Below are 22,213 nucleotides of genomic sequence, written 5' to 3' on the forward strand. Positions count from 1 at the left end.
TAGTGTGAAGAGATCACTACCACAGCCACATAGTGACATTTGACCTTGCCACTAATAAATGAGGGTAGAGAGAAATAAATGCAGCAGCAGACATTTTCACAGTGATGGGATTTAATTGTTTTTATTCTAGTCTTTTTTGCACACAGGTGCTTTGTCTGTCCTTGTGAATAAATTACTCAATATAAATTACTTAATATTTTCTGATTTTTATTTTTTACTAGTTACAATAGCTAACCTAACAAAAACGTTTTATAAATAGAAGGATTTGCTCTTCAAGTGTCTTCTTAGATTTTGTTTCCTGCATTTTTTATTCAGGTGCCCAGTCTAGTGGTTAGCACTGAAGTGATGTATTTTTAGCAAGGTAAATGAGATATTGTATTTTGGATTATTCCGATTCTGTTAGATTTTGGTTTTGCATTTGGCTGGCAGCAGTGAAGAATTCAGATAAACTTGTGAAATGACAAGCCTGTGTTTGTTAAGGGCTGTCCTGTTCTCAAGCTGCACACATAATTTTTGCAGTGTTTCCTTCCTCCTGTGAGAGATTTCTGCTATTGGATATTATCAGCCCAGATGGTTACAAGCATGAGGCACAACCTTTAAAAGCAATGTTTTTCAAGTGTTTCCCCTGCCTCCACAGCTGTAGAAATTTCATTTTTTTACTGATTCCTTTCCAGCCTTTGGTTGGTTTAGGCCGCTCTTGGACGTTCTTCCTGAGCTGCACATGAAACACCGTTTTCAAGCTCATTTGTATGATGGTAGCTGGCACAGAGGAATGCATGTGCTAAAGAATTACTAAGATATTTCTCTGTATTCCAGCTTACCTTACGTTTGGCATTTTTAGAACTTTTCATACAATCATCCTGTGATAGAGACAGATCCATTTTCTCAACAAGAGCTTCTAAACAAGGTATTATTTTTGGTCACCTAAAGATGAGTATCTTAAATAACAAAGTTTAAAACTAATACTCTCTGAAATCAGATAAAAGAAAATTATTTAAATGAACTGTTATATAAAAACCTTACTGATTTTACACAGAAAAATAATTTTCATTATACAATGTGACCACAAATATCAAATCCAGCATTATTTACACAGTCTAGGAAAATTTTGTTTCTAGTGAAAAAGAAATTGAGCATGCGAAGAGAAAGGAGGTGGATCAGGTTGCCCAGAGAGGTTAGGCAGCCTCCTAACCCTGGGGGCATTCCAGACCCAGATGGGTGAAGCCAGCCATGAGCAACTTGGTCAGATTTCATGGCTGACACTGCTTTGAGGAGAAGCTTTGCTTGGATGATTTTCTGAGACACTCTCCAACCTGATTTAGCCTTTGATTCTATGAAAATGAGTTGAAGTCACCTGCTGCTGCTGAGAGTGAAGTAGTTGTGTTGTAACTCTTACAGGTCTCTTTTAATCAGTCATACCTTGTATAAAGATAGTGAAAGAAACAAGATTTAATGCTTAGTGCAGGAAAACCTTCAACCCTGAATATTTAGATTTTTCCCATTGCCTTTTGTTGTCAAGAAAGTTTGGTAGCCCCAAAATGTTGCAGTATATCAGGCAAATACAAGGAGCTATTGATTCCCAGTTTCTGAAAGGATACCTGGTCATAGGTGGTCATGGATTGTCTTTGCAGATCTATGGTGAAAAAAGGTGTTCTGTACTTGAAACAAATAGGAATTGAGATATAGCTGGATGAAAGTAATGAATTTCTATATATTTAGAAGAGATGTACTGAACTCAATGAGCTTGCTGCAGAATAATGTCCAGAAGAGGCCTGGAAAATCACTTGAGTATTTGATATGAATGGAGTTACTTTCTGAGACCTTTAAATACTGTTTTTAGAAATTCTTGTTTAGTTTTTCTTGTGTGCAATATTTACAGGTTACTTTAACTGACCCTGCAGTCTAGCACCAAGCCTTTTTCTTATAAACAGGAGAGCAGTTGGATCTTGGGCTATAGAATATTTAGAATAGTGTAAAACTTTATTTTCCTTGGCACAAATGGCAATATGCATAATACGCCTTTAAAACAAATGACTTCATATTCTTTTCTTTTATTTAAACATCTAAGGCCATCTGCAGAGGCAATGAAGAGTTTCCAGGGGTTTGATTGTGTGGTTTTGCTTTTTGTTTTTGTTGATCATGTTTGCCTTTGGTTTTAGTAAAATCATTGCTCATATATATATATATATATATATATATATACACCAATATTTATATATATATGTATATATGCACATACTCTTAGTATAGTGTTTGTGGTAGCCTTGGTCAGGTAGGGTGTTGGGTGACAGCAGGAAAAGGACATACTGGGGTTTTTTATTTCTCCATTCTCTTCCCTTCACCCCCACCCCCTGACAGCTATTGGGACACTGGGAGCATTTTGTGAGTAGGAAGGGTGATAAGAAATCCCCATAACCCAAAAGCTGCCCTGTTTTCTTTCTCCTGATGGTCTGGGAGATGCCAGCTGCTGCTGTGCACAGCCCCTTGTCTTGCTCCATCCCATAACTCTGCTGCTTGTGTGCTTTGGGAATGGGAAGGTACTTTTGTGTTTGCCAGCACACCGCTGTGTATTTCTGAGCAAATTACCACAGAAGTTCTAAGTTCTCAGAGGATAAATCTTGATGTCTAGTCTCAGTCTTAGCTCAGGCTTCACTTTTGACAGCTCCTATCAGTCTGTGTGTACAGTTCCTAAGGGCCTTTATATTTATTGCACAATATAGAACCACCAGAGGATTTTCAGAATATTTTGCTACCTGAAGTAGTGAGATCAATCAAGTAGGATAAGGTAATCTAGCAACTGTGTACTTCATTTAGCTTCTCAAGGTAATGAGCTGTCTGGCCTATTTGCTAGAAATGCCTGGTGTGATTCCTGGCTGTCCTTTATCAGAGAAGAGAAAATAGTGTCTTCACATTTACAATTTGGATAAAGATTTTTCATTGCTCAGATGAAAAAAATATTTGATAGTTTTTTTGTTGTATATTAAAAAGAGTAAATGCCACTGGTTAGGAAAAAAAGGTTTTTACCTTTATTCTAAAACCTTATTATTTTCTATGTAGTGCCATGCTTCTCAGAAGCCCTAGTTGGATTTCCCTAGCAGTTGTGCAAAAGGACTTTCAAGCTTCTTGTAAAACAACACAATGATTTTTTAATTTTTGTTTTTAATTTAGAGCATATTAATGAGATACATTGATGTCTTTCAATTGGTGGAATTCCATGTCAAGTAATAAGAGTTATCTTTGGTGGATTGAGAAGAGTTTTAACTTCTTAAACACTTAGGTGTTTAAAACTGAATGGCCAGAATACCTGAGTCTAAGTACTAGAGGAGAGGAAGTCTGTGTGTGGAAATTAATTGTTTGCTTCTGTGGCTGAGTCTTGGATAGTGACATAAAAATTCTGGGAGTATTCTTCATTCCATTACAATTCCTTGTGGGAAGTGAATTCAGCCCTGACATGAAAATGTGGGAGGCTACAACTTAGCAGGCATCTTACCTTCCTTATTTCCATTCCCATTTGTCATTGAAAATATTACAGACCTACGCTTTAGAGCCCCAGAAAAACTGAGCAAATAGAGATTCTGCAGGAGTAACCCATGTCTCTGGGTGCTGATCTTTCCTTCCCTTTCCTAAACAAAATAAAAGAAACAAATCAAACAAACAATATAGATAAAAATCAAGAACATGAGAGCAGCCAGTACCTTGGCTGAAATGGGGTGGGCTAAGAACTGATGAAGAGGGGGAAGAAATACCTTTGGTTCCTGGCTAATCTGAACTTGAAAACCATGAAAACTGCATTTTCTTCAGTAGACTGACTTGCTAGAAAAAACAATGGATTAGGTAATTTATAAACATTTAAATACAGAATAAAGTGCAACTGCAATGGTGTTTTTTACCTCATACTTGGTTCTAGATATTTGTTGCTTCATACAAGTAAAGACACACAAGACTTGTTACTCCATGCTTCACTTTTTCATATGCATTCTTACAGTTCTTTATCTGATGACTCCCTTTCAAAAAAGCAAGTTATATAAGAAAATGCACATCTACACCTGTGTGAAAGACAAGAGACATGTGATGGCAGGTGGGAAACCCTATTATTTCAGCCTAATAGCTTAGAGTTGACGCACAATTCTGTGAGCACCTATTGCAGTGCCTGTGTGCGCTCACTGCCCAAAAGGGTATGGGGCAAATCATGGGTTGCCATAGAAGGGCATCCCAAGATTACTCCAGCTGGTGAGGAGGTTGAGGGCTTTGGGAAGCAGGTGTGCTGAGCATCAGGAGTTGGCTGCTGGAGTGACCAGAGGGTCCAGGGGAGCTCCCAGAGAGACTCCCAGAGTGTGGGGGTGGCAGTGTCGGTGCATGAGGCCACTGGAGATGAGAGGATTCAGACATGAGGTACAGGGCAGACTGAGAATGCCAGGTCAGTCACTGGAGAGTTGCCCAGCATGGTTTTCCCACTAGTGGACCTTCATGCTGGTCTGCTAGTGGTGAACAGGGTGAAGCTGCTGGCAATGTTTATGTTTCCAGATGACAATTTATGGCTCTGAGGTAGCTGTGCTGCTGCCTGTACGTGTCAGCGTGATGTTTTCATAACCATATGAATGAACTTCATGTAATCATTTAGGCTAGAAAAGACCTCTAAGATCATCAAGTCCAATGCTTAACCCAGCACTGCCAAATTTGCCCCTAAACCGTGTCTCTCAGTGCCACATCTCCAAGGATGGTGACTTTACCACTTCCCTGAGTAGCCTGTGCTAATTCTTGACAACCCTTTCAGTGAAGAAATTTTTCCAAATATCCAAACAACTTCCCCTGGTGCAACTCAAGGCCGTTTCCTCTTGCCCTGTTCCTTGAGACATGGGAGAAAAGTCTAACACGTGAAGAAAGCACAGGTTCTTCTGGTGGCTACTTGACCTTTCTTTGCAGGGCTGATTCTGCAGTTTCTTTCTCATTTTTGTGCAATTAGTTTTCTAGCTGGAATCCGACAGCTGTCTGCATGGGGTCTGGCACATCCCATTTTTTTATCCCTATTCCCCACTCGATTCTAACTCCATTTTTGTTGTGAGAGGAGACTAAAATATCTGTTGGGTTTGCCCTAACTTCTCTGATGTACGATGTTGCCGCTTGAGGTCTCTAGCTCATTGAGTGTGCTCAAAATACATGGTTTTGTCTCTAGTCCTGTCCTTTGGAAGTGCTAAGCAGAATTTACAGCAAAGCTATCAATTCATATGAAAATGAGTTCATCCAAACTGCCTATCAAGTAAAAGACCCTTCCTTTTTTTTTTTTTTAATGCAAGAGTATCACAAATGTGTTTGTTGTTTGCCTGTTACATGGAACATTAGAATCCAAGTTTCTGGTTATCACATTGTAGATATCCAAGACAGTAAAGCTGATTGTAATTGAAAGCATATTTATATTAAGCAGCAAATATGCTCATTTTTAACATAAAGAAAAGCATTCATTAGAAAAAAGGAATTCATTTCTTTTAAACAGAATGAAATGTAAGTTTAATTTTCAGAACATTGCTTGGGGCAATGGTTTGACATTTTCTTGAAACCAATCTGATTAATTCTCAGAATTACGCTGAGAAATGTCACTTACTGTAGAAAATACCTTTCTAAGAAATGAGCCTCAGAAAAGAACAGAATATTTTTTCTTTTTCTTTACAAATTACTGTGTGCATTTTAGTTGCAAGGGCAACAGCTCTACTTGTGTATTGAACTTGGTTTTATACGATTATGGAATCAATTCAGAATCTTAACGGGAAAATGATATGGATTGAACCAAGCCCATTGTGCTATTTTTGTGAAGGTGACCCTATAGAGAAGGTGCAAAGGCTTTCCAGTTTGAAATTTCAATACTCTTCTGCTGTAATTTTTATAACACAGAGTTGCTTGTGCAAAATTTCCCTTAAATGAAACAGACTTTTTCATCTGAATTAGTGAATAAATATAACAAGGTTGCACACTATCACTTCCAGGACAAGCTAATAGAAGTATTTAGCTTATATAGTCATCCAGGACTGTGAATAGTTCAGTAGACTCAGTAGATCCTACTGGACAGTGAAATGATATTTTGAATTGGATATTGAAACTAGTGTGGTTTTAACAGCTGGTTGAATTTCTAGAGCCAAAAGCCAGACTTTGATGGTCAGTTTTCATCTAGTGCAAAGTTTAAGGTTTCTGCCAAGGGTACCATTTTCACATCTGAATCATGATTTGTGGTTGTTGTATAGAGCAAGGCCAGGAGAATGCACTGTCTGAGGGAAATATCTTTTTCAGCAGTGTAAAAGGTTTTAGTAACTAAGTTTCTTCATTAAAGAATGTATATATTCTTAAATAAAGAATACAAAATAAAGACTATAAATATTTTAAAAACTTGATAGAGTTTTTGATGCTTATTATTTAAATTGCACTATGTATGATTTTTTTTTAATCAAAAACCAGTGGGGATTTGGACCTCCTCACTAGCTGACTCAGTACTATAGTTTACTGTCTATTTTAATACAACTTGCTTTCTAGTTATAGAACTTTTTACATGACAGAGAAGTTGATCTGCATTTTTGTGCAGTGTTTAATGTCATTGTGAAAAAATGATATTTTCAGGGCCCTATATTCTGTACATTAAGAAGACAGTACAAAGCCAGTTGTTTGATTCCCAGTTCTGGAAAATGTAGTTTTTACCTCCAATTAAAAAAAAAAAAAAGTAATTATTCTTGAAGACAGAGAAAAGAGAATGGATTTGTGTGGTATGCAACATGCAGTTTACAGCACAGAACATGAAAATAAAGGGAGTGCCTCTGAAATTGTTTCAACTGCTTCAAGCTTACATGGAAGGGAACTCAACCTTGCACTATGCTTGTTGATAACATTGATTTAAATTTCATATGTTAATGCATGTGTTAGTTGTTGGATATACAAGTTGATGTATGTAAAATCCATTCTGACCCCCATTATCTGAAATGTACATGTCTTTAACATTTAAAAGAAAAAAAAAATAATTGTTCAAACACTTTGTAACAGTGGCCAGTATCTTTTTTTTCTTCCTTCTCTTTCATTCCCAGGTTTACAGATGGGGAAAAGGATAAGAGAAAAGAAAATGTCATTCACTCAAGGTGAATTAAGGTGGTCAGTGAAAGGACCCAACTGTCTGTAGTCCCAGCCATATGACCTTCCTTATTCTTAATCAAATTCTCTTTCAAGCAATCTCAGTTTTAATTAAATAGAACTAGTCCTATCTCTAAGCTTCATTAAGGTATCATTAAGAAACTAGGGAGATGAGAAAAGGATGCCAGAGTTCCTTCAGCAGGACCTTAAATTCTGTTTCTAAACCATAATGCAATTTCATAATCCATTTCATTTAATTATTAAGAATGCTGGTTTCTATTGAATCCTTCTGAAATACAAAAATGCTGGTCGTATTCTAAAGGAGCCTTCCAAAATTATGAAATAAAAATTGTCCATACATTCATCTCACCTTAAAAATTTTTGGGGTCTGTAGATAACAGAAGAGGCTTAATTGTGGGGGGGAAATTGCTTAATTTAATACTCAATACCTGGGAAAAACCACACAAGTTGCAAGTGACGTGTCTGTAGTTGGAAATTGGCATCATGGGAATCTCATGAGGTCCAACAAGACCAAGCGCAAGGTGCTGCACCTGGGTCAGGGCAACCCCTGGTACCAGCCCAGGCTGGAGGGTGAACAGAGCAGGGCAGCCCTGCCCAGAAGGATTTGGGGGTGCTGGAGAGGCTGGACATGACCCAGCAATGGACACTCACAGCCCAGAGAGCCAAACATGTCCTGGGCTGCATCCAAAGCAGTGTGGCCAGCAGGGGAGGGAGGGGATTCTGCCCCTCTGCTCTGCCATGGTGAGACCCCACCTGCATCCAGTTCTGGGGGCCCCAGCACAGGAAGGACAGGGAACTGTTGGAGCAAGTCCAGAGGAGGCCACTGAGATGGTCAGAGATATGGAGAACCTCTCCTGGGAGGAAAAGCTGAGAATTGGGGTTGTTTGTTCTGGAGGAGAATGCTCTGGGAAAACCTTATTGCAGACTTCTAGTACCTAAAGGAGTACAAGAAAGCCAAAGAAGGACTTCTTACAAAGACATGTAGTCATGGGACAAGGGGGAATGGCATCAAACTGGAGGAGTGGTAGATTTAGACTAGATACTAGGAAGAAATTCTTTGTAAGAAGTGTGGTGAAACACTGGAATGCAATGTTAAGAGAAGCTTTGAATTTCCCATCCCTCACAGTGCTCAAGGCCAAATTAGATGTGACTTTGAGCAAACTAGTCTGATAGCAGATATCCCAGGCCACAGCAGCAGGGTTGGAATTAAATTACTTTTAACATCCCTATCAACTGAAACGTTCTATGAGTCAATGGTTTGGGACAACTAGAAAATAGTAATTTTTCAGATGCTCTCTTTTGATGCTAAAATATTGTTACTGTCATCCTGAAATCAAGTTTGTCTTTATGTGATATTCTATTGTGCACGGGGCTTTTTTGTTTGAGCACAATCAAGTTCAGAGTTTCAGGTTTTCATCCTGTTCAAGGGATTTGTAGCCAGGTCAGAGAATTACATGACTGTGGAAGCATGTCTCTTCAAGGAGGAAGAGGAGAAAACATAATGTTGTAATAATTTTTAAAACCAAGAGGCTCAAAACTGTTGACTTTTTCTTAGAGGTGAACTGCAGCACCATATGTGAGCAATCTAAAGCAGTCTCTAATTGCACAGTGTTTTGAAATTCACAGCATATGCTTGTGTGTGGGGATGACTAATTGATGTCCACTCAGTTTTCACAACACTCTCAAGAGCAGAAACTGCATTCCTACATGATAGCTTCTTTTTTTAAAAGTAATGGTAAGAGGTAATGGTACAGGTGCTAGGAGGAAATGGCAAGGTGGGCATTGAGCAGGCATTTTGCCCTGAATTCATATGTTTAAAATTGCTTGCACTCCCTGTGAAATTTATAAAGTTAAAGCTGTCTCCTTAATTTCTTTTCAATTTGTTTTTCAAGCTGACTTTAATCATCTGAGAGGTAGAGGACAGAGGATGTGTCCTGAAAGAACATTGGTTTGTTTATTTGGTTTGTATTGTTTTTCTCTGGAGACAGAGCACAGCCAGTGTTATCTTTGTTCAGCAGTCTCACCAATATGCCTTATTCCTGGCCAGTTCCTTCCCTCTTCCTAGAGGGGATCAAACAGCTTTCATCCTCTTCAGCTCACTGCTTGCACTATCTGCAGAGCTCTTGTTTTGAGGCACTTCTTTTATGTCTTTGGTAATCTTTGGGGCCTAAGGAATTGGCCTTGTTGCTTTCCAGCACCAATGAATTGAGCCAGGGACTAAGGAAGGACTTGCAGTTCAAATCCAAGAATGGTTGTGGTAAACTGTACATTGATTAAAAAAAAAAAAAAAAGGGTTTTTTTAGCATTTCCTCTCAGCACTATGCTTTAGGAAGAAATGACTCAATGAACTGTATCTTCTTTTCTTCCCCTTTGGTTTTCTTTGTTGTCCCGGCATTTTCCCTTTCTTATTTCTGAATCTGCAAGCTGGCTGCATTCTTTATTTTGTTACCCACTCTAAAGATAGGATATACATTTGTTACATATACAAGAAAAACCTCCTGAAGTGACATGAAGTAATTCTCACCAAGAGTGACACTTGCACACAACACGTGCTCTATTTGCCTTGCAAGCACGGGCTGTGTTAAAGTACACACTGCACTGGGATTTCTGGATGCAGCCACATGCTTTCTTTTTCCAGTCAGGAAATGTGCAAAAATTAGAAATCTGTGTACTTCAAAAAGTGCAGAAATTATTTTGGACTCTCTCCATGTGTTTTAGAATTTAGGCTCGTTTGGACTCAGCATTCAAAATGAATCAGATTCACAGCAAAAGATTCCCTATAGCCTGACTACAGGGAGCTACTAATGCAGGCAAAGAGTGAGCTCTTACTTAGGCTTCCATTTAGTTTCACTTGATCTGATCCCTTCAGGAAGAAATTTCATCAGCTTCATTGCTCTCTAGGTAGAAACATGAAATTCTTAGTGGTAGGCTGAAAACTGGGCTACAGTATGATTAGAAAATGAGGTGGAAACTTACAGTGACCCAGTCTACCATAGGATATTCATAATATGAAAGCCCAGGATGTCAGCTCTTTTATGACTGGAAAGTTTCTTCCAAAGAAAATGTAGTTCATTCATCCAGGTGAGTTTAGAACCTGGCATGACACAGGAGAAAGCCTTAATAGCCATGGGTCCTACCTCTTAAATTCACTGATATTTTGCTACTGAAAGTAATTTTCTTTCCATTGTTGTACTGAGAAAAACACCCTTGCAATGTTCTCTCCACCTTTCTGGTTCTAGCAGAGAACATGTGCCCCAATGCCTTTTACAAACTTGCAAAGCTATTATTTTAAGACCAGTATCCCTAAGGTTCTCATAGTATTTTTTTTCCTGAAAGCAGATATAGATGGAAAGTAAATCTGCCAGCATATTGATTAAAGGAGCAATGTAGCCTCTGATAACCATTCCCTCACAGTTGCTTTCCCAGTGACCTGCTTTTCTTACTGAGGAATTCAAGTGTGGTCCTACAGCTTCTGAAGAGCAAAGTGCTGCCTGTCATCACATCTGTGAGATTTGGGTCACCAAATACTGCAGTTTTCCAAGCCACTATCTTCTTAACCCATAGCTGTCCAGATGTCCCACTGATTTGTAAGTGAGGGAGACTCCTTTCTCACAGTGTCCTTCTTTCTGTGGAACAGTGAAATTCAAAGATCTTTATACTATTTCATATGTACCTACTTGAATTTGTTCACTGCACATAAAGAAGCAGCCTGCAGTGAAGGGCTCCCATGAATCTGTGTCACATAAGGCTCACAGGATATGGATTACTATGTAAGGAGTGCTTTAAAGTAAATATGCAGGCAAGAATGCATATGTATGCACACATAAACATGGCTGTAACATGTAGGGTGTATTTACCGATATGCACTTGCAGGTTTTTTAAACTGAAAACCCTCTTGCTTGATGAATACACAGACTTGCCCCTCCTTAGACATCTTTTTTGTCTCTTACTGTATTTTTACACTTGCTAGTATTTCCAGAAACAAGCTCAGCACCCACACCTGTGTACTCTGTTCAGTTTTGATTTCTGCTACACAAAAAAAGGGAGCACAAGCTGGAGAGGATGCACAGAAGGCCACAAATATGATCAAAGGACTGGGAAGTGTGCCATGTGAGGAAAGGCCGAGAGCACTGGGTTTGTTCAGCCTGGAGAAAAGAAGGCTTATCTCTATGTTCCAGTATTTAAAGACTGGCTAAAAAGAACATGGAGACTCCATTTTTACCAGGAATCACATGGAAAAGATGAGGGGTAATGCATCCAAGTTTCTTCATGGAGATTCTGGTTGAACATAAAAGGAAACTTTTTCACAATGAAAGCAATTTCCCATTGGAATGATCTCCCTGGGGAAGTGGTGGATTCCCCAATGTCAAACACTTATAAGAGCCAGTTGGACAGGGTGCTGGGCCATCGTGACTAGACTGTGCTTTTGCCAGGAAAGGCTGGGCCAGATTATCCTTGAGGTTTCTTCCAACTTGGTATTTTAGTATATTTTGATATTCTAACTACAAAGCTGAAGCGATGGAAAAAGAACAACTATTTCTCGTTATGTTGTTCCATCTTTTAACAGATAAAAGTGAAGCTTTCACAGTTTTCTTCTAAAGCATTAGCTGTACAATTCCCTTAGGATTTCCTACTATCAGAAATTCAAAGGTAACACTGACAGCCGTGACAGCAAGACTGAGGTGTTGATCTGCAGATGTATGGTGTCTTAGTTATTTTCAGTCTAACTCTTAAAAGAAGTTAGACAAAATAGTATTGGGCATATACATTTACATAGTAGTTATGAAAAATTATTCTTCATATCCAGTGAAGGTTTTGCTTTCTGTCTTAAAGTATTTCCATTTCTGATGGGAAACTTTGTGACAGATAAGCAACTTAGGGGAAATTTTAAGATTTCTTAATGCTTCAGCAGCGAACAAAGACTTGTTATCAAATGTCTTCCACTGCTGAAATAGCTTTGAAAAAAAAATTAGTATTTAATGTATTTCTTAAAATATTAAATAGTCATAGTGAGTGCTTGACCTTATGCAAAAGTATAAAAAAATTATAATAAAGGATCTACTTTAGCAAACTGACTATGCTACTCTCATTCATGCCTGGAGTTTGATTGACTTCACCAGTGCCTCTCATTGAAGTCTTCTTCAACTTCAGCTGAACACTACCAAATGGATAGTATTATTAATTTAAAATCATTTCCCTACATGTGTTACTTAAAAAAAAAAAAAAAAAGACAACCAAACCACCTAAATTCCACTTATTTTTCCTTTACCTTTATTTAAAGCTTCCATATTTTCACTGAAGTAATTATAGTTCCTGAAAAGCATAAACAGAAAAAGAAAGTAATATAGAGGCATTTCATCAATGGAGTGTTAGCTGTTCAAGATGGATTTGAAAGCTTCTCTCTTGGGATCTGTGCAAGAAACCACTGCTGTGTTATGTATACCATATTTTTATTGTGTATTTCTATATAATTAAATCTTAAAAAGGGAAGCTAATTTTGTTTCAGATACAATTTTACATAATAAATTTATCAAACTACTTGGTTAGTGACTAGAAGTATTCCATCTTATTTAATCATCTAAATGTGTGTATTTATTGTTGGTGAAGCACCATTACTGTAATTCTTTATATGCATGTACTTAAATTAAAAAGCCATGTGTTACAATTTGCTGGTGGTAGGAACTGGAAAAAAAGAGATGTCCTTAGGTTTCCAAAACCTGACTTATGAGTGTAGTGATCATCTCAAGGAATTCTATATAAAATTGCTTGGTCTTTTTGTCATGCATTTTCCATTTAAGTCAGGGAAAGTTGTATAGCTAAAATCACGCTGCATTCATTGCAAATCTAGGGCATGCTTAAAGGGCACTTCATCTGAGCAAAGAAATCATTGCTTTGACTGTGGCTATGTTAAGTGAGAGATGGAAGTGAATAGCTTTTAGTTTATTGCTCATTTGAAAGCTAGAGGGAAAAATGGCCTTTGTCTACCTGCCAAGCTCTTCCCCTCCCCTGCCCAGACTTACTAAAAATGCTTATTTGAAAACTGGCAGCAGTTACCCTTCATTTCTTTCAGGAGCATTTTCGATTTTTTTTCAACATTTTTGTTCCTTTCTTTCCTGTAATAAATTTTATCTATTTAAAAAATGTGGTAAGTAAAAAGATAACGGGGCTTTGGGGCTTGAAAATAAGCCCCAAAGAAAGAGTCACTTATTGATAATTTAATACTTAATTCAAAATCTAATCACTAATGTGTACTCTTCAGTTGCTCAGTTTTTCTCTGTGCAATGATAAATGAACCTGTTATATTTCCTTAGGAAAATTTTAAAAGTCCTACCTCTATGTATATACAATAATGACATCTTATTGCAGATGCAATAAAATTGTGTCATAATGTTGAAAGCCAATAATTGCAGCTTGTAGAAAATTTGTTATCTGCATATATGTGGATATGACACCTTATTGTTATGTAATTTAAAAAGGAAAATGAAATTATGAAGTCTTTTGTTACCTTAAACAATAGTGCATTTAATGTATTAATTAGGCTGTGTTTGCTTTGAGACCAGCAAAAGAACAGAAAGTATCTGTTGTTTTCATGGTAGATCATTAAATAACACAAGCTTTTCTTAAGAGAAGTGATCATGAACTTACTGTGATTTTGCATTTATTCTGCTTTTTATCTTCTCATTCATTTGGGAATTTTTCAGCTCCTGGCAACACCATGGTTATTAAGTAGGCAGTTCTTGGAGATTTTCATGAGAGGTTTGTTTTTATGGAGGAGAAAAAAAAGTTTGATTTTTTTCCTTCAAAGCTGTGTTATGATAAAGCACTTTCCATACTCAGGGGTTCCACTTAATGTATAGCTAAATAAACCTGAAATCTTGCCAAGTCCTGCAACTCAGTGCAAGAACAAATGAAAACAGTTCATGAACAGTGTGTCTTTCTAGCTGATGTTGTGAACATCTCCATTTATACTTTGCCCTTGTAAGTCAGTGTTGCTTACTTAGAGTTTTAAATAGCTTTTAAGTTTGCTCTAGAGTGACTGCTGATGCCAGGAACAAAGTCAAGAAACAGTTTCCCAAGAAGAGAAAAATGAGTCAGTTTTGAAAAATTCAATCTCTGTTTGAATTGGAGTCAGATTTTATTACTGGGTGTGAAACTGAAAAGGGAGGTACTCATGATGATATTAATAAGCACGAGCCAAAGGGAACAAACTCTGCAGAAGTTAAACTTGGGGTGGGTTTAGTAATGAGCTCCCAAGCTACGCTTCCTCTTTGCTGCACTGTGCTCCACTTTGCTCACTGGATTGTGAGAAAATCAAGTAATTCAGTAATAAAGCATTCCTGCTACTTGAAACCCTTTCCTAAGTGAAATATGTCCTTATTATTGTCTTATGTTAGCCAAGCCCAGACTTTGCTCTATTTACAAAACCTCTTCTCTCAATATTTTTTACTTTGAGCATCCTCTCACCTAAGCTCTGATGTCATTTTAGCTATCATGGTCTTTTTATTCTTCTCCATCTAAATTAAAACAACACCTTAATAAACACTTAAATTCCAAGGATATAAAATTAGCAGGCTGTACTCTTTGTGATGGCTATTACAAAAAACAGTGACCAGCAAAAAAGAATGTTGTAGCAACATGATTCCTGCTTGATAAAGATGCTACTATAGATAATGATGTTGCCAGATAAATGTCATTACAGTATGAAACGTTTATCAAAATCAAATATCAGGCCTCAGCTGTTGTGCATATTGATCCAAAAAATTATTTCATCAGCAGCATGGAAGAGGTTTAATAATTGCATCGAGGTTAAGCACGTTAGGATGATGATCCCTTAAGCACCTTAAGAGGATATTTAGGAAAGGCACTTTCTCTTTTTGCCTTCATGATTAAAGAGGCTGAAATTCTTTTCTGAAGTTTTGAGGTTGGCAGACCCAGGAGAGACCATTGGTTTCTCTGAGCATTGCACCCTGGTGTTGCCAGTACAAACGTGATGGGAGAATTTTGATTCTTGTGTAGACTCTGAATCATGCTTAAAGTGCAGTGTGCATATGGCAAAAGACTTGCCTATCATAAAAGTATTGGTCTTCCATAAAAATTGCATCATCTGCTGGCAGCCAAACTGGGAAGAAAATGAGGTGGTAGTGCAGGATTGGCAGTTTTCATGAAAGTCAAAGGTCTGAGTAAAAGTTGGAAGCTTGTGGCTTATAAACCACTGTGACAATATTTCATTAGTAATAGGCATTACAAAGTACAGTTTGAAGTAATAGTGATATTCGTGATTGAAAATAAATTTTTGGATTCTTCCTGGTAATTTCATAATCTGATAAATTGGATTTAAGAAGGAAAGAGCTTTCTTCATAATGTGACTTAAATACCTTTAACAACATGTCTGTTACAGAAAAGATGTTTTTAGGGAAGGACTGTCTTAGCAAAACAACTTTGTTTCCTATTAGTTTACTTAATGTTTTCAGAGATATCCTTCCTGAAGTTCAAGGTAAACTTAAAAAAAATAGAATGTTAAGAGTTTTACAGGCCATTATGTAAGAATACTGTCTGTAAGAATAAGAGATCCAGTTTGCAGCATCATTTCTCTCTGTTTCAAAAGAATTATAATTGATAATTACTGTATACGTTTGATTTCCATGATGCTTTGTTGGACAATATTGCCATATAAAATTAAGTTTTGAAGTTCATTTTTTGAATATTTTAATCTCTTTTTTAAACATAAGTCAGAAACAACTAATTGTTTTGACTTATACAAAACAGGAAAAAGTAAAACTGATTTGGCATGCAGTTTAGCTATTTTAGTGTGGTTTATGGAGGATGAAGGTGTTTGGTTTTGATTTTTTTTGTTTGTGTTTGGTTCAGAATTTTTTGTGTGTGTTTTCTTTTTGGTGTTTGGTTTTGTGCTTGTTTTGTTTGTGGTTTGTTTTTCTTTTCCAAATAATGTAATTGTTTTGCAAAGCATTTGTGTTTTTCCTTGGAGGCAGTATTTAATTTAGATGAAGTACCTTTCTGGAAGTAACCATGCTTCTCCCCTATTTCAATCTGTGATGTAAAATGTAAGTAGATAATTGCATCTTTGGGAGACATTTCATAAGAGCTAATATCTCATTAAGTGATGTGTGCTGGATATGTTTAGAAAATTACAGACATCACACTATTTGTGTAAACCTCTCACTGCTACACATTTGAGGTGTTAATACTTCTGTAAAAAGAGAAAAATTTAGATACTGCCCACATTGCCTACAACTTGAAGTATGGGGACGTGAGTAGCATCTGTTCAGTGAATGTAGCTTCAGGATGTCAGGGCCTCTAGTTCAGAAGGAAACCCAGGGAAGAGAAGTCTTGTGATTCATTCTGATTATAGCCAAGTTTGCTCTTGATTTAATTTCTGCCAGTAGCAAACCCCAGAGATAGATATCATCTGCCAAGAATTCCCTCCTGGGTGCATGAAACCAAAATGCTTGGAACCCATCAAACTTTGTGTGGTTGGGTTAGAGAAGGGTAGACAGTGAGCCTTCAGAAAGGCATTGCATCCAGGGAATTGCCAGCTAGACTGTCTGTCCAGCACTGGGCATTTCACACAGAATATTGCCAGCTGCCACAGAGCAGCAGCACAGCCCAAAACATATACTGGGCTTTCACCTCCCATGCAATAGCATATTATGGAAAGCATGATACAGGTTTTTACAGCAATGTTCCTAGAACTTTGAAACATTTCAGACTTCTGTGTGTACCAAAAATACAAAGAAACAGAAAAGATATAGCTATATATAATATAGATCTAGGCTGGACAAATTCAGTTTCCTGTCAGTGTTTTCCTACTCCAAACAACAAAACTCTGTAAGACACTCTTCTCAAATATATAAGAAATTTTTGAAATTCCAAGCCCTCGAAGAGTAATCACCAAGAATGGAGTGATGCTTGATTTTTCATTCACTGTTTCCCTTCCCAAGGCAGAGGAGACAGATTTGGCTTTAGCGAGCAGAGGAAAAAATATCAGTTATAAAAGCAGTACATGGAAGCTTTCAAGAGCAGTGAATCAATATCACTATATTTCCTAAAGATTTATTATGTTTGGGCAATGATTTTTGTTGTAAATTTGACTGCATTTTATTAGTATTCAAAGTGCCTTATAAAACATTTCCAAATTTAAAACTTTGTCCTTAATCTTATATGTAGATATGAGTTTGGACCATTTGTTCTTCCCTCTCTTGTAACAAAACTGGTGGTAGTTTATTTGGCAGTGATAACTGCTTTACTAAGTTGACTTTAAATAGTATTGCTATTTCTTCATTTGCCATAGAAGCATTTTCTTCCCAAATAGCACCTGAAATATTTCTAAAATGGCAGATACAATTTAGTTTAAAAGCCAGAGTATCTGATGCTCCTGTAGTTAAGGATGCTTTGAGTAGTGCATGATAAGCAGAACTTAAATTCCTTGACATTTAATATTAAAAAATGGAAATATCGTTATCAGTGATAATGTGCTCTTTCAGTAAACAGGATACACTGGAATTTGGCATCTAAACTTTATCCTATGATCAGATTAGACAGGCTTGTAAATTTTTTTTGTTGCTGTTACCCTGTGCCGTACCCTTCTTTTGGGAAAACTTTTAAACTTCTCCCTCTGTTGATGATTAGTGCTTTCTGAAGCTGGGTACGTCCTCAGCAGTTAGTGCAGTTAGAAGAGGAAAAGATTTTCCTTCTGCAGAGCCTAGGAGATTTGGTCCCATGGAATATGGGAAGCTGCCTTGCAGCAAGTTGGTGAGCTCATAAGAAGAAAAAAGCCCTCCTTAGGCCCTGTAAGAAAAAAAAAAAAAAAAAAAACAAAACAGGTACAATGTGAGTTTTCTTGCTTTGAGACTTGACTCAGACAAGTGACTTTAAGTTGCTGTCTTTTGTCTTGTCTGCTTGTTTTCTTTGCTCCTCAAGATTGCCTGGCAGAACATCCCTCCCCAAGGGACTCCTGGCAGCTCCAAAACCCCATGTCTTGCTTTTGCTCCTCTTTATTGTGCCTTCAAAATCTTCATTCATTGTGCTCCCATTCCTCTAAGTCACGGTCTAGTGCATCCTCTCAGTGTGTACTTTGGCAGGGCTGCTGTGGTATCGACTGCTGTGCTCCTGTAGAGGAAAATACCAAAAATGTAAAGCCATTAAGTTCTGCAAGCAAGATTTTGAATAAATGAATGTATGCAAAGTGGGTTGAATGACTGTTGATTTAGTGTTACGATGTGGATTTTTTGTGGTCAAGGTCTTGACTTTCTTTTATTGATCTTTCACTTTTGAGACAAGGGTAGTCACTGAACAAAGAATATATTTGAACAACCTTTGCATGTGATTAATGTGTGCTTGGAATAATTTGCAATGTAGTGCTTCGATACGTATCCATACCAAGTGTTATTTTTAGAGCCTGTGTTAAAATGGCCTTAAGCTTTCTAATATATAAATAAGAAGGAAATAGTGAAAAAGAAGAGAAAACAATGAAAATTAGCTGATCTTGAGTAAGTACTATGTAATATCCAGTTCACTTGTGCTGAATGTTGTTTTCAGAATCATCATGGAAGACTGAATGATATAGATGTTAGAATTAAAATGTCCATAACATCATGGTCAGCCCAGCTTCCCTCCATACTCTTACCTATTGAAAGAATTAGTGTGATATAAATCAATAATCAGGATGGTTTGTGGGAGTTGGACTCAGTGATCCCTGTGGGTCCCTTCCAACTTATTCTGTGGTTCGATGAAAAGTAGGGGATTTCCGAGTATTAGGAGCGGCAAGTGTAGAAAGGCGTCTGGAATTCTGAATATTTGCAGTATGCCTCAAACCTAGGGAAAAGCTTTTCCTTAAACAGGGGAAAGCTTTGGTGGAGCCAAAAGTTTGAGCTTTAGACAGAAACAGAAGTGAGACTTCTTATTCAATTTTTGGAGTTAAGTTCAGATTTCTGTAATTCTTGTACTACAAGAACGTCTGTTTACACATTTTTCATCAGAAAAATGTGGTTATAGAGAGACTCCCATCTGCTGTAAGACTTTTAAACTGATAACTTCCATGTAAAGGTAACAGTTGAACTTTATTACTGAATTTACTTTCAAGAGCATCGCTGATAAAACTACTTGTAACAACTTTCTTCCTCATAAGATATTGAAATATTATAGATTATGATCAACTGGCATCTTATATTTTAGCAGTTCATTTAATGTTTATAAGCAAGAAGATATAAAATGTGCATCTAAAGCACTCAGCAGTCTCATTTATTGGGAGCATTTGTTTCCAGACAGGGAAAAAAAAATGCTTTTTCTAGTAGGGAAAAATCCTTTGCTCTTAATTTATCGTCAGGAAAAAGTCTGGCAAAATTTTGTGTTCTTCTGCATGTATTTCAGCTCTCAGCATCTTCCCTTTCCTCCCATATAAGCTGAATAGACATACTACAGTACATTTTTAAGCATAATTGTGATTTGCTAGCTGGTGAACTACTGCTAACACTCCTTCCTGTTTCTCTTCTGTGTCTGTATTTTATTCACCCTCATATAGAGTAACTCAGAAGGAAAACCATCCTTGCTGCCAGATATTTCTTGTGGTTGATACTGCATACTTCTTTTTGTGTTCTTATTCTCTATAAGTTTTCTGACAGTCCAGAGAGTCCTTTGAAGCAACTTACTTAATGTATGTCTTGCTGTTATGGATTGATTACTTTTTTTTTTAATTTTGTTTGCTTATCTTTTTTATCAGCAGTGTCTCCAAAAGTTCTTATGCTAAAACTGGTAGAGGACTTGTGGCAGAATGTGAAGTGTTGTGCTGGGCTGGTGAGGAGTATTTCTTCAGTCCTTTGTCAGTGGTTTTTTTGTGTCTGACCCTTTAGTAGTTGTCTCATACTTGAGAGTTACTTTGGCATTCCACTGCATTCCCTGTCATGCAGGGAGAACGAGGTTTGAACTGTTGCTGTTGTCATCATCCAAACCATTTTCATGGATGTGGCAAGGTGGGTTGTCCTGGACAATCCCATGTCACTAGCCTGTGTTTTAGACTATCCAGGGGAGAAATATTAGACCTTGTGGGGAATTTGCTCCCTGAAAAACACATAAATAAAACTCATAAATTCGCATTCTCAAATACTTGAAGCGGGCTTCCCTCATGTGCCCCCAGGCTTAAGAAAAAGAACATTATAAGAAATCCTCAGATCCTAAGCAGTCCCTCCAGATATACCGCCTCCTTTTGTCTCCTTTGTCTTTTGGAAAGCAATACATTTTCACCTTCTGTTTCCTTTTCTTGTGTTCCTTTATCTTTTGGAAAACAATACATTTTCACCTTCTGTTTCCTTTTCTTACCTATTTTTTTTTCTTTTTCCTTGGTAACTCAAGAGCTTGGATATGCATCAAATTAGAAAATGTTGGTTTTCTCTTGAGGCATTCTTAGTGCTGCTTTATGACCATGAGGCTTGGTATGGCATTCATTTGTTGTTTGGTTGAAGATGTAGCTAGCCCTAAAAGAGTGGATTCTAGATTCAGCTTGTTCAGCATATAAAGTGCTTCCACTGGAGTATTGGAATGACCAGTTAATGGAAGGTGGCAGAGAGCCATCAGTAGCAATGATTAGCTTTGTACGGTGATGAAATTCTTATACGCCCAGAGGAGTGGAAACAGCTGCCTTCTTTCCATACCTTGTCTCAACTAAAACACAGGAGCTGGATGAGAGAGCTAGTTCCTGAAACTAAAGCATAGGCTGTTCAATTTTCAGTTTTAAGAAAAAGATTACTAGAGAGGGCAAAGGTTGGAGTGCTTGTCTGCTACCTGAAGGTATGAATATAATTCAAAAATTGTTATGTGCTGAGAGGTATATGCTCAGGATAAATGCTAGGAAAAATACTTGCCCTTGTGGAAAGCTGTAAGTCCATAATTTGGTTTTTTTGTATGGCAGAGGTAATAGCTCAGAGAAGGAACAGGGTCACCTTGTCATAGAATCATAGGATGGTTTGGGTTGAAAGGACCTTTAAGACTGCCCAGTTCTGATCCCCTGCCAGGGGCAGGGACACCTTGCTCAGAGCTTCATCCAGCTTCACCTTGAACACTTAGAGGGAAGGGGCATCCACAGCTTCTCTGGACAACCTGTTCCAGTGCCTCACAACTCTCACAGTAACGATTTTTTTTTTTCCTAATGTCTAATCTAAACATGCCCTCTTTCCTTTTAAAACTACTGATTTTTTCAATCCCTACAGAAATTGCAGTAAGGCCTACCTCCCTCTTTATTGTAAGCCTTTCAATAATGAATGGTTGCAGTAAGGTTTTCCTTGAGCCTTCTCCTGTCTGGGCTGAACCACACCAATTCTCTCAGCACTTCTTCATAGGGAAGTTGTTCATTATCACAGTATTGGACAAATTTCAAATTTTGAATGCTAATGATCTTGGAAAATGCTTTTTTTTCCTCAAATAGTGAATGAAATAGGCAGATCAACTAATATAATATATAATATAATATATAATGCACTAAGTTTAATTTCCTTTTTACAATTATTATAGCAACAAAATCTATAATCACACACAATTTAGATATACATTTATTTAAAGCATTTTAAATATATATTTTAAAATATAAACTTGCTAAGCAATAAATTCAAGTAATATCAATGGGAGATCTTATTTTGGAAAACTAATTATCTACAGTACATATTTGCAAAGAATCGCAGAGCTAATTTTACTTGTTAATTTACATTGTTAAATGAAAAAAAAAAACTGAAAGGAGAAAGCAAAGGCTTAATAGTACACTGTAAATGTATTTTTTTTAAGTGTATAAGCCCCTGACTTTTAATTTATTCATGATATTAAGCATAGTAGCTATTGCCATGATCAGAAGGAAATCTGATTATGTGAAAACAGGGCCTAAATGTTCTGCTGTAAGTCATACTAAAATCTCTTCCACTTAGCAAGCCATCCTTGTGCTATTGGTGAATGTTGCCATGGAGTTTGGTAGTGGAAGAAGCAGACAAAGTAACGTAAGAAAAGAACAGACAGCCAAGTGAAGCCCAGACATTAAGTGAAACCTGTTGCACACTGTGGATGATGGCCATGCTGGGCCTCCCAATAGAAT

General features: G+C 37.3%; 1 protein-coding gene across 4 annotated transcripts in view; it reads left to right on the forward strand.

Annotated features, from left to right (window-relative positions):
* Positions 1-22,213, forward strand: part of CTNND2 (catenin delta 2) — a 640,896-nt gene that overhangs the window by 68,340 nt on the left and 550,343 nt on the right. The window lies entirely within an intron of this gene.

This window comes from Melospiza melodia, chromosome 1, assembly GCF_035770615.1.
Source record: "Melospiza melodia melodia isolate bMelMel2 chromosome 1, bMelMel2.pri, whole genome shotgun sequence".
In the NCBI taxonomy this organism is placed as follows: domain Eukaryota; kingdom Metazoa; phylum Chordata; class Aves; order Passeriformes; family Passerellidae; genus Melospiza; species Melospiza melodia.